The sequence below is a fragment of the Scomber scombrus genome, chromosome 20, assembly GCF_963691925.1.
Source record: "Scomber scombrus chromosome 20, fScoSco1.1, whole genome shotgun sequence".
NCBI lineage: Eukaryota > Metazoa > Chordata > Actinopteri > Scombriformes > Scombridae > Scomber > Scomber scombrus.
This window is the reverse complement of record NC_084989.1, coordinates 6350316-6364550: the sequence shown is the minus strand read 5'-3', so window position 1 is coordinate 6364550 and position 14235 is coordinate 6350316. Positions and strand designations below refer to the sequence as shown.

The window sequence follows — 14235 nt, the reverse complement described above, 5'->3', positions numbered from 1 at the left end:
AAGTTTTAGGATTCTTGATATATCTAAGCCACATCAAGACTTGAATTATACATTCTAGCTCTAATCTCTCTGTAGTCCTAGTCTATAGATTGGATGGTCCTCATATTGGTTCTGAAAACCAAGACTTTTATTTATTTTGCTTAAAAAAACAGTTGTTCCTCTACTGATTAGAAGGTGTTATGTGGGCTCCAGATTCCATGCTGGCCGTATCCAATGGTAACAAGTTCTTTCTCCGTGGCCCCACAGAACCTTTGAGGTTGTTGTTAATGGATCGTATAATACCCCCCTCCTGTGATTGACAGCTGTCACTTGGGGGTTCGTGACCTTTCACTGTAAGCTCAGGTGGTCTAGGGTGGTATGTGTTGCTGTGTGACCAGGACAGAGCACCTCTGTGTGAGTGTGTATGTTTTTGTAAGAGGATCAGCAGAGGTAGGAATCTTCATCCTGTCACTCCTTCCCCCCCCCCCCACTCTGTGACAATCACAGTAGATATGACAAGGTTATCTGGCCCCTCCGATAGCCAGTTAAATCCATGTGCCAATACATCCGGGGCTTAGTGAAGGCCACCAATCCATATGTCTAAAGTGAAGGTTACCTCCAGCAGATAGAGCCACATGTTTCCTCAGGATAGCCTTGTTGTGTCAATATCTAATGTAAACTATCCCACTCCCACAGCAGAAGCCCATCATGAGTGTGTCAGCTAGTTGGACATTTTAAATGAAGAGGGCAACACAATGCTGGAATGCTGTATTCAGATCACAGGACTCTAAGATGTTGGTTAGTGATAGACATGATGCTATTGATTCTCAGGCGTGTATCAATAAGCTCTGTGCTAGTATGCAGTATGAAAGCCTTAACACAAAACACATCAGTGGGTGATTATTCTTTTTTTCTCCTTTATTGCCAGAGGGAATATTAATAGCAATCTGCTTAGTGGCTTCACAGAGAAAACAAGAGTTATGTAAAGTTCTTCTTGCATGAAGAGTCTGATTGTAAACAGATGCTTTGTAGTAATTTTCCAAGTCATTTTGGCTAAGCTTTATTCAGATTACACCAAATTTGCTTTGACCGTTTAGTAGATTCATTTTACAAATTGGCATCATATGTTTTTGGTTTTTCTTTTTTTTCTTTTCTATTTTCTAATAAATTAATTGATTCAAAAAAGCAAATAACATGAAAAAAAATCATAATCATATTTTCTTTCTTGTAGTTTCATGGTGGTAGTGAGTTCTCACCTTCACGGGTTTATTTCAGCATAAAAAGCTTAGTGTTGCATGTTAGTTATAAATACAAGCTTATTTTTAGTTTGGGGTCTGAGCCCTAGGTATTGATAGCGCACTATGAAATGTATTTGCAGGGACAGGATTAGCCATTGCGAGTGTTGTGATTTCATTTGAAATATGCACCGCGTGTTCAACACAGCGTTTTTTGTTTTGCACCTCTCGCTGCTTTGCATATCTTGTGTATACCAGCCCGGCTGTATGCCTGTAATATTTGTCTTGCTGCCTTTGAGATATAATAATATGCGCTGGTTCTTATTTAGCTCAGAGGCTTTCTATTTACGATTTATAAAAAGGAGCTTGAAAACACATTCAGATTCTAGACTCCTGTCACTTGTCTATCATAACAAACATAAACAGTCATTTGCATTTCTAAATTAAACTTAATGGAATTCTCATTGTCAAATATGAAGCGTCAACACAAGACAATTTGCAATCACTTCTCACTGTTCATTGTATTAAGACAGCAAAATTGAACTCAGAAGCATTGTCTTACCTTTTAGGGGACAAACCGTTTTAAAGAGAACAGCTTATATCCTTACTTCTTTTTTTTTCTAAGCTTGCTGCCACTGTATCACTTCATATTTTTGAGCGGCAGAGATAACATGAACTTCCTGTTTGAAGGTCAGAAAACAGGAAATGGATGATGTTGGTCTAGGGAAGGCCGCTCATTCCTAGCTGTCAGTCAGTCTTCAGTATGAAAGTGAAGAATGAGCAGCATTTAACCCCAACCTGGATACAGTTACTGTCTTCTGTGGTGGCCCCTGGAGAAACCTGTCTGATCAAAGGCACAGATTAAGGACCCTATCTTACAGACATATTTATTATTTATTTTCTGGTATTGTCAGGCAGAGACCTGACAGACAGCCAGCACATTCTAACACACATGAATGAACTTATATGTGAAATAAATAAATACAATTTCTAAAAATCGCACTAAATATAACCTGACCAACAAACAAAGTAGTTCCAGGAAAGATTTGAATTAATGCCATATAGGAAAGATATGTTTGCTCTTTTGTTTGCTTTTTGTTTAATATATATACAGTACCAGTTAAACGTTTGGACACACCTTCCCATACTCTTGAATTACAAAGTATATAAAAAAAAGTATTATACAAAGTAGTAAATATATATATTGCATGTATATATAAAACAAATTAAACCCTACACTGGTTGCTGGCTAGCTCTACTGTCTCCTACAGCATAGTAAATAATATTATATGGGGATGTTACCATGGAGAAAGCCATCTTCTGACTATCATATGACCTCTAAATGCATGGCATGTAGAGGTCTGTCTTACCTTGTAAAATGACTTCCAGGGACCAAGTAATGGAAGTAAATTAAGCTGGAATTAGCTGGCAGCCCCGCTTTATTATTCAGTCTTCACTGGGACAAACACACTGAATGCTGAACAGAGAGTGCAAGTGTGTTAGAGGATTACTTCACTATAACTTATCAGTGTGTTTCATCTAAAAAAAACACCAAGACAAACATTAGCATAGCTGGAACGACATCAGACAATGCTGGCGTACCCAGGAGTGTAAGTTATCATCAGTTTGTTTACTGTATATCCCTTGATGCTGTCATTACACAACATATTCACTCAATGAGGAGTCAGTTCTTTTAGATCCAGTTAACTAATTATAGACACTGGATGTGGGGAGGTGCTCCTTGTTAGAGGAGGTGGGGTCCACATGTCTGCAATTGCAGGTTACTGTACATTATAGTTTTGCATCTTGAGCTCTTTTTATGCCTCATGTATTTATATACATGTGCCTTCATTTTATGCCATAATAAAGGCATTTACCCATGACTCACCAAAGGTTTCAAAGCTGCACTCTTGTTTACCCACTGCAGTTCATAAGAAGAGGCTGCAGCTGGATAAATAGCCTGGGTATACGCCTCTCACTCGAATAGACCCTTGGTAATGGAGCCCTAATGGGAAGGTCACTGTGATTGTAAAGCTGGAATGAGTCAGACCTGAGCCTATAAACCCTTGGAGATATGAGGACCCCTGGATGCTGTGGGCGTCCAGAGATCCTGCCCATTCTGCCATATCGGGTTTTACTGTTCCTCTACGGGATCACGGTACAACAAGAACTCATTTAACAATTTATTACCAACCTCCACGTTATTAGAGCTGGCAGCACCAGTGGTGTTTTGACAATGCTGTCAGACTCAGTAAAACTGAAGGGCACCAATAGAAATTCTGGATTTATTTGTGTTCAGTTTTGTCAAAACCTTATATAAAGCTAAGGTAAATATCACATTCACCCTAAAACTCATAGCATGAATTCTGCTCTGTCTATTACTGGGTTTAAATGAAAGATAGCTGTCGTCACATGAACACAGTGCAGTCTCTTTCAATTGTTTTGTTTTACCTTATTAAAAAAAAGGTAGACCCAGCAAAATAGAGTGACCTAATTTCTCAATAGGCATATGACAAGTCAACCCCTCCATCTGCCGAGGGAAGCGGGGGTTTCAGTGACTGGCGTTGGATGCCGCGTTTCACAACGACAACCTGACAGGTGCCAGGCTCGAAGGGATTTGTGGGAAGCGAGCGTGAAACAAAGCATCACCTTTGAAAATGCAATTTGATTGACTGCTGCTCCCATTACCCAGTCGAGTTTCGAAAGCTCCTTAGAGCATGGGCGAGAAAGAGTCAGAGAGACAGCGAGGAAGAGGTGGAGGAAAGCAGGGAGAAAAAGATACGGAGCTCACGAAGCTCAACGGTGCAAAGCTCTTGAAGTCCTCTCAGTAGCACCAGGGAGCCTTGGAGGCAGGCAGGCAGGCAGCAAAGAGAGAGAAAGAGAACCTAAAGATCCTCACCTACAGAAACACTGACTGTGGTGTTTTCTCCCTTGCTCTCTCCACACTAAAATTCAGTCAAAACCTCTACTTTGCATGGTCTTGAAATTGGATTATGAGGTAGCTAATGCATTTTCTGCAGCCGATAAAAGGTCAGGCTTTTAATCTCAAGAGAAAGTTTGTGAGGATTTCTTCCCCTTTGCTCTCGCCACTCTGAGGCTGAAAGACGTCAACTTGCGAGGTGGGAAAGTTAATCTGCGGTGAGACACATACTTCACACCTCAAATGAAGGGTCTTTTACAGCTGTCCACTGCTGTTAAAAGCCTGTTTCTATGCTGTTTAAAGCCTCAGACAGATAGAGCTTTTATGTGCACTTTTATTTGGATAATCATCAGTCAGAATGAACCTTGTTGTCTTCTTTCTTATTGTACACATTATGTTTTTTTTGGATGAGAAAACATTACTGTAGCTTTCAAACAGGGACACATCATCATTTGGTTTTATTCTGTACTGTATTGTCTAAGTGGACCATTGGATGACTCCATTAAAGTAATGCAGATGGTGTATTTTTATGAACAGCAATATTTTACTTCAATCAGATGATCACTGAGCCAATCCGAAATAATCGTTTTTTTATTGTTTGCTGTTTCTTATTTGATGTCTGTAATTAACTCTGCAATCAACAATCAGTCTCTGTGATTTTTATAGTCTATATTTTCATTTAGATGCAATCAAAGCGAGATTAACAACACTTTCTGACTGCAACATCTGTAGCTTTGATTAAATCCTACCTCTCAATAATTCATTGGTAAACAAATGAATCTTTCACGACCCGCGCATCTGCGTTAAGACTTTAATAACAGCTCCCACGTCTAATAACATTTCTTGTAGTTCCCAAGGGAGTAAAATTGATATGTCTAGCATCAAGGAACACTTTACTTGAATGAGACACATACATTAGTGGTAACTAATTACTTTTTACTAACTCTTCGGTATCTCTGTTATTCCAGAGTGTTTTGTCTGGCGTGTCCTGTTCCTTCACCTCCTGTAGGCTGCCAAGCTAAACAAGACTTCGACTCTACACTGACTGTATCACATTCTCTTCCCAGAGCTGTGGCAGCATGATTTTGGCGCTGACTTTTTGTTTGTCTCTGACATCCGCCAGCAATTTCCGTTACTCCCTCTGAGTGTCCTTGTGTGGAAATTAGTGTCACAGTAAATGTGTGGAGTAGGGCCTTCTCCCGGCTCTAATTGAGGATTGAGAAGGGAACACTGAGGTGATGGGGAATGTGAGCTCCTGTTGAGAGAGCTGCCGGTGTAATGAATGAGCCTGGGTGAATCCTCAGGTCAGCTGTTGTTAGCGGTATCTGCACCTGCATACTCTGCACCTGGTAAACCTGTGTAGGTGATGTTTCAGTTGGTGTACAAGCTTTTGAAAAAAAGCCCTGTGTACACGCTGTAGATAGGTTACAAAATGAGGGTGCAAGTCCGATATACACACACACACATGCAAGCTGACTTTTGCCCTTCCTCCCAGACCGGCTCTGTGCTGCGGCGATAGTGCAGGAGGCCTAATGCACCAAATGCACATCAGCCTTATCGTAGGGGTTCTACACAGATAGCAATGTGTATCTCCCAGGCAAAGCAAGTGAATTATTTTCCTAGTCTGTTTTCATTTATTTTCACCCTCCTGCTTCGGAGTTGGCCCTGTGGGATGGATGTGATGAGATGGAGCACACAGACAGCAATTTATCCTCCGTTTGTACCATTACGTTCATTTAAGAAAGCAAACAGCCTGAAAGCAGATCGAGTAAGAGAGAGAGAAAGAGGGAGGGAGAGCGAGAGAGAGAGAGAGAGATATATAGACCCACTTCGCCTTCAACTCTACATCAAGTGGATCAAGCCGATTAAGGTTGTGAGTACAGTATGTATTTTATCAACATCCTTCAAATGGAAGGCCCCGAAGACATGCATACAGTACCTAATGAATTTTCACAAGAAGATGAAAGGAAAGGAGGGGAGCGTGCCATTTAGACCAGGGGTGCCCCGGCAGACAAAAATGGGAAGTGGAGATGGGGCGTTGGGGGGGAGTTACGAATATGGCCGAGGGCTGCCGACGCCTCATTTGTTGGTCGGCACCGAAGGGCATCTCATTCCCAGCAATCAGCAGCTGCAAACAGACAGTTAATCCCCCCCCTTCCTCAACTCTCCTGAAGGCTGCCGATGTCTGACACCGTAACTGACTATGCTGCGCCGCGGAGAGATTAACAAAAAAGACAACCATTTTCCGTGCCTGGCAAGTTTTCCTCTACAATTTAGAGCAACTGCGATGATTTGTTTTGAAAAGCACACAGAGAACATGCTGTTAGCAAATGTTAGATCTACTTTTCTCTCAATTCAATTGCTTAAAAATCCATTTTGATTGAATAACACACACTGCGGAGCGCCCGTTACGTGAAGATGAGGTTACCCTGTGAGAAACTCTGCTTTTCACATGATAGATAACCCGATTTCATAAACTAATCACAGGTCTTCTCCGCTAACATAGCATCACCGCTTTCATCCCCCGCTACCCCGCCGCTCCCACACAGTACTCGCCAGAAATAGATCGGGTGACGAATGTGATCGAGAGGCAGGTGACTGAGGAGCGTGGGTTCACACTCTGAACCGTGTCAAGCAAGCAGATGACTGTCATGCCTCCCCATCCTCCTCACCTTGCCTTCATATCTGCCTTCCGTTACGCCGAATGTAAACACACACACACATACACATCAGAGTGACCTCGGCATGTCAGGCAGGTACGCTAAATGCTGCATTTTTGCTTCTGTAAGCTGATGTTTTTGGCGGTCAGTGAAGTGAGGACGGGGAAGTTATTGTTTACCATGAAGTAAAAAGCTGGTAGAGGCTTTAGGGAGTGTTTAAGGTTTCCACTCTCACTGTAAATACAGCTTGTAGAAGGAGAGCAGAGCAGAGCTGGATCAAAAAAGACCCACCTGTAGAGCTGGGCGATATGGGCAGAATCAAATATCATGATATTTTTGACCAAATACCTCGATATCAATATTTTGACAATATTGTAGGGATGACAATTTGTGATTTCACAAAATAATTACGCAATGAGATTTTTGATTATTAATCATCAGTAATGTGGATATAATGAAGTGGATAAAGGCAGATAAAAAAAATAGTCTGTTAAGCTCAGAAAATTACATTTTACTGTAATGCAGCCTTTAAAAGCAGGGAAAAACACTTATCCCATATCACCATATTACGATATTCAAAATCTAAGACGATATCTATAAAATATCACAAGATCGATATAGTATTGATTTATTGCCCAGCCCTACCAACCTGAGCTGGTTAACTAAACATGATATTAAAGATAAGCATATACAGTAACTGTATAATTATAGTTTACCCGACATCGTATATGCCATAAAGATATTATAACAGGGGTATAACAGGTACACCCAAATACTTACATTTTCTTTGGCATAAAATGCTTGAAACAGCCTAACTATCCTTCAACTGAGGCAATATAACAAATGGTACACATATTGGCCTTTAATCACCTTCTATATATTTATTAATATGAGTCATGCTCCAAAAACAGTGAATCCTGTAATTCCCTTAATGCGACTCTACAAGGTCTTTAATTAGGACTTCCCCTTTCCAATTAAATGCCCTCATCTTCCAATTTCACTGCCATTTTCTTACACTGCTTTGTGGTATAAATGCGACGTTCGATATTTAAGCTGAGGTAACGACCCTGATGACATCATCATCAGGGTTATTTTCACAGACTGTGGAAATCTTCCTGCAGATCCACAGAAAACATTATACAGCTGTTTTTAAAGGCTTGAATAACACTCATTTACTGGCTAGTAAACTGACCTTTATGTGTAAAAAATGGTGGAATGCCACTTTAAAATTGTCATAATCAATTGTAAACTCTGCCATTCCCTTGCAGTAGATATTTTCAATGAGAAACAGGTAAATGTGAATATAAAGTGTGTTCTCACTACTAGTGAATAGTATGGTCAGTGGTGTTGTAGGTCTGAAAGTTAAATACTGACCATTGGCTGCATTAATTACCACACTGTGTGCAGAACACTATTTTCTAACTGGTCGCTGGGGTACAACTGTATCAAGAAGTTAGTCCATTCTAATCGAAAGCCAGCCACTGTGTACGGGGGGTACGTAATTAAATTTACCTTGCCCACATCTGAGCCGGCAAGCCTGTGCACTCGACACAGAGCAGCATTAGTTTTCTCTATTTTAAGAGCAATATCCATATTCCTTTGTCAGACTATGCCATTGTCGTTCCAATCCCTGTGCCTTGAACAAGCTCCCAGCGACAAATCGGATCTCAGCGAGAGCCTTTGTAATTACAGCGAGCTGAATGGGTGAATACGTCCCAAATCCACAAGACCAGCCAGCGACACATTCCATCTGTCTTAAGCCTCCTTCCAGTATTTGAGATTGACTCATGAGAAGGTACTGAAATAGTGCGCCCCATCATCTTTTTTTTTTTTTTTTTTTTTAGCTGCTTCTGTTACAATTGTGTTAAGACTTTAGAAAGTTTAGGACAAAATTTGTTATAACCAGGTCTTCGGGAAAAAACCCATCCATTTCACATGCATTCTGTAAAAGTAATTGTTTCTGGTGCATTAGTGCTGTTCCATTCTAACATGTTGATAACATTGTTGTGTGAATGAATAATCCTCGGCTATTGTAACGGTGCATTTCAGAGCTATATTGTCGAGAAGCAGTGTCATGTTAAATTAAAATGCCAGCACGGGGACAAAGAATTCAAACGGAAGAATTAAAGAAAAGTTCCCTTCTTTGCAAAGTGAAGTGTGTGATATAATCAGCTCACACTGAAACCAATGTTTAAATCTTTTCAATGTTTGGTTCTCATGTTCGCATTAGATTTTTGACATGTCAGCAGAGTCTATAACCTGTGTTCATACTGTGAACATGGGGCTAATTTCCTGACTATTACTCCATCATCCAACACAGTCACAATATAATTAAAGCAGAATATAGTGGAGAAAGCCTGGGGGGTGTCTCTGTGTGGGTTTCCAAGCAGTACAGGCTCTGCTGGGGCCCAGATTCAGCTTTAAGGCTCCTCTAGCGAAATATGACAAGTGTATGGTTAGGGCACCTGAGCCGGACCTCTTTCAGCTCACAGCAGGGGCTTTATAAAACCCTGTGGGGGCCACCAAACATTTCTAATGCCATCAGCATGCCTGTAAAAATGCTCTTAGCCACTTGAAGCAGAGTAATGGCAACTCATGGCCTTATTGGTCCACTTTAATGGGCCCATGATGTCATCTCAGATCATCATGGAGCCAGAGGTCTTAGAGCCTGGCCTGCTTTCAAAGAAAAGAAGTCACATTCAAGGGAATCACATAAGTGTCTTTCAGTTTCCACTGTGCTCACTGTGATTGAGGGAGTTTGTTTGTGCCAGACGAAATTACTGGGGAAGTTAATAACCAAAGGCATTTTAACCTAGTCAGCCTTATCGAATTGGTTCACTGATTGGACCAATCAGATGGTCCCTCTCAATTTTCTATCTATTTTAAGACAGATTTAAGGACAAATTTAGGTTAGGCCAAAGTCATAAATTGTTTACATATCACTGTGTGTGTGTGTGTGTGTGTGTGTGTGTATGTGAACACACCATGTATCTGTGTTATTGCTAGCCGTGTTATTGCACTCCTGTGTGGCTTGCGGGCTCTCAACGCTCTGCCATCCTTTAGCCTTCACTGCATCTACGACTGATGGTCTCTAAGCGTCCCGGTGAGAGACGGTATTCCCAGAAAACACTTGTCTTCCCTGCAGTGATTAAACATAAAGGATAATCCCTGTCCTGCAGTTATATGACCATCATTAAAGGCTCACTGCCAGGCCAACCTGCCTCGGTTTCACCCTGGATAATGGGCATGTTTTAGTGGTAGTCGGGGACGTCAATTAAAATCCACCTCGGTTTTACGACCTTCTGTAAGAAGTTGCGGTTTACCCATCGCGTGGCAGTGAGGGTTGACTTGGTCGTGTGATTTCAGAGCAGTTTATGGTTTGGTGTTTATGGCTGGAGTATTGTATTTGTATTTATGTTGTGGTGTGTGTGTGTGTGTGTATCATTGTCTGAGGCCATTGCAGTGTGTTACCAGCTTGTTTCAGTGTCTGTCATTTATTAATAATGTATCACAACAGGCTGGAATTTGACTGTGTAGAGTGACTTTAATAGATTGGTTGATAGTGGAGCTGGGAGTCCTGACTGATGAAGCTGGCTGTGACAAAAAATGAAAAAAATCTGTGGCGAGTGCGATTATGGTCACATCCATAGAATCATATAATTAGAATAAACATAAAACTTCCTGGTGCATTGTGGTAATGACCTTTGATATAGATGTTTCATGTGTAATTATGTCATCCAGGCTGAAGTACTCCACAGGGAGGAGGTCAAGGGTCAGATGGCAGGGTCAGCTGCCAACCAACCCCCCCTGCAGCGAGACTAAGTAAAGACTGACCTCACCAGCGTGTGTAAAAGGGGTTTGAACATTGTATTGTTTGAGTGGAAAAACAGAGTGATTTAAGGGATAAGATCAGCGCTTTTGCAAGACTTGTCTTCCGTTAACAGCTAATCATGCTTTACATTCCTGGAAACCATCAGATTTTTTTTTCAAAGCATACCAGATGTTTTAGATAAAATTCCTTCATTCAAGTCAGCCATTGCTTTCTATCCGTGCCACTGTAGTTTAAACATCAACTTGCGCAAGCTATAAAATTTGCTTGCCAATCTGCTGCAGTTCACATTTTGTCACCTTATTGTTATTACTGAAGCTCTGAGCTTGTTGATGCCTTTAAGACAATGATCCCAAATTTGAGATTTAAGAGTCAGCTGCTGCTCACCAACCTTTTTAAGGTGCGCTCCATCAATTTTACACATGAAGATCAGTTTACTTGGCTCAAGGAGTACTACTCAGTCCATGGAAACAGTTATATGTCTTCTGTTGCTTTGAAGCTTTGTTGAATCTAAGAAAATGGGCCTGATTATGTCATCAGATTACCTCGGATTTGGCTCGGGACTTACATTTTTAACAAGAAGCCTGTTTTACGAACTTGGAACATGGAGTTTGAAAGAAGTGGAAATTTAATTGGGAAGGAGGGTTCCAATGGAATGCGCTAATGCATTGTATTATGGGGTTTGTAGGCTCCACTGTTTCTGGAGCTGGACCTATTTTAGGGACTATAAATTAGGATATTTTGACCTCTGCTGCTTTATAATCTCTTTATTTTGAGCCCCATGAAGTAGTTACAATGTATGACCATATAGCTCATCTATGCAGTGGTTTTGATCATTTACTTATTAGTAGGATTTAAATACATGCAGTACAATCCCAGTTTGAGAATATACAGCATTTATATTTGCATGTTTCACCATCACCTGTATTTTCTGTGCATGCTGCCACACAATTCAAAATCTTCCCATATGGAGGTTTTACAAAATCTCCCCACCTGATGGTTTGTGATCTAAAGTCGCTCTATCTGAGGATTAACAGCACGAACATGTTTATGTTGTGGGATCACACATAAAATGTTGTTCTGCCTGTTGTCTCGCTGTGTGTCTACACAGTCACAGTAAATCTCAGCAGACATCTGTTCCGTAGCAGAGCCTGACTCATGGATATAGCGAGGTGCTACAGTGTCACGCTTTATATCAGCGGGGCCTGTTGAATCATTTCTGCAATCCTGTGAGGTCATAAACTGTGTGATGAGGTTAGAGATTTCGTCATGGACCCCCCCCCCCCCCCACCCTACCCCCCTGGTACCTGAAGTACTGGCTAAAGCATCTCTTCGTGTGCCTTTCTGTAATGACACATCGCTATCAGAGTGGCACAGTCAGGCTAGTCGGTAACTTCTCCTCGCAAAAATTCAGCCACTTTCTATAAAAACATGTCTGTCCTTTAGGGACTAGCGTGACATTTGCGGGGAAAAACTATTATTGTTATTATTAATAATACTTTTTGAATGTTCTCTATAATTTTAATCTGTTAGAAAACTCTTGGCATTTTTTGCTAGAACAAGAAGAGCACCATCAATTGAAAGCAGCAGCTCTAGCCGTGAGGCAGAAGTGCTCTATAAAAGTGATTTAAGACAGGTGGAATGTAATGGGAACGCGTTTGTCTCTTGAAAATAACTTGTCTTTTTATATATGACATAGGACGGGACAAAAATGTTGCAAGTACGATCAGAATATAGAAAAGGTTGTGAGTAGAAAGAGGTGGAAGAATTAGAATTTGAACATTAGTTATAGCCGGGGAGACCTGACGTGTTCTTTCAGGTCGCGTCCTTCCCCTCCATTTCATCCGTCCTCCATCGTGAGACTGTGAAGAATGTACAGTTGTTCACTTCTATTCTGCTTCATTAATGCTCCTTTTTCACAGTCTGCATTCATTCTTATTCTTCCTTTCCCCTGTTGCGCTCTTTCACAGCCCACCCTCCATTCCCATTTCTCTCTCTCTCTCTCTCTCTTTATCTCTGTCTTTCTCCCCCATTTTCCACCAATGCCAAGGATACTGAACGAGCCCCTGCTATCAAGCCATAATGAGCATGTTCACTAAAGCACTGATTCATCGGAACAAAGAGAGGCAGAGAGAGTGAGGGAAAAGGATGGATGACAGGGGGAGAGAGAGAGAGAATGAGAGAGAGAGAAAGAAAGAGAGAGAGAGAGAGACTGGAGTGTACCCTTGAATGGCTTTGGACTGTAAACCCCTACAGCTTCCTCCTCCTCTGGCTGTATTTTTCCTAATAGCCTCTTGGGCTATTTCTGGGTCCCTTTTTAAATAGGAGGTGGGTGGGAGTGAATGCAGTGAAGGGGTGGCGGGGGCGAAGGGGGGTGTGTGTGTGTGTGTGTGTGTGTGTGTGTGTGTGTGTGTGTGTGTGTGTGTGTGTGTGTGTGTGTGTGTGTGTGTGTGTGTGCAGGGGGCCCAGCGAGGCAGTGAATAAGCATTCTGACTCGCAGCAGGATCAGGGGTGGTGGTGGTGGGATTGCCACTAGAGACGAAGGAAGAGATGCACACACACACACACTTATACACACAAACCCCGAACATTGAACCTCCAAAGCTGATTAGTCAAACTTGTGATTTCCAATTTCAAACCCGCGACACAAATCCCGCACTTAATATTCATGCAGAAGCGGTTTGGCCCCCTCGCCGCGCCGTGCCGCCGTAGGGCTGTGGGGTTGGGCGGGGAGGGTGAGTAGGGAGGTTGGAGGAGGCAGAGGGGTGGGGGGAGGAGGAGGAGGGGGGGGGTTTGCCTTTTTTAATCAGCTTAGTTAAAAGGATGGAGATGAGGGGAAAAAGAGGAGGATGACAGCGAAAGAGAAAAGAGAAACTAGTGTTTTTGCTACTTGATTGGGTAGGTGGCCCCATTGGTGAAAGCGGCCCACACACACACACACACACTCACAGACAGGGTGTACATCTTTTTGTGGGTGCAGAGTGACAGGTTAAACCCCCACACCCACCCACCCACCCATGTCTTGTCTCATTCAATCTCATGGCCTGGAGGTAGCCAATACAAACAGACAGCAAAATATCCTGTGTCATCAAATTGTTTACAGCACGTCTCTCATGTTATTTGGGGGGGGGGGTCTGTGTGTGTGTGTGTGTGTGTGTGTGTGTGTGTGTGTGTGTGTGTGTGTGTGTGTGTGTGTGTGTGTGTGTGTGTGTGTGTGTGTGTGTTTTGCCCGTGCTTTTGTCAGAAATCACACACATCCCAAATAGGATTACCGCTGCCGTATCTGACAGACGTCATTTCTATTTTAACGAGGGCGACTGTAGCGCCGCCACTGTTTGTGCGACTCCTCCGTCTGTGTCTTTTAACCTTGTAATCAGGATGGCGTGCTGTGTCATCGTCACTTCCCCGCACGGGCAGAGAGAGCTGAGAGAGAAAGAGAGAGAGAGAGAGAGGGAGGGATGAGTAAAAGACAGTCAGACAAATGAGTGAAAGGGAAATAAACAGAGCAGGTGAACAAGTGGAAGTGGAACAAGCTTAAAGTTTCCCTTCTTCATATTTGTGGAATAGAGTTTTAACCACCTTTAAACTCTTTGAACTCTCTCTCATTTAATT

The 14235-nt window shown here is 42.1% G+C and overlaps 1 protein-coding gene across 2 annotated transcripts in view; it reads left to right on the top strand.

Annotated features, from left to right (window-relative positions):
* Positions 1–14235, top strand: part of LOC134002407 (partitioning defective 3 homolog) — a 348507-nt gene that overhangs the window by 270185 nt on the left and 64087 nt on the right. The gene's annotated exons all lie outside the window — the stretch shown is intronic.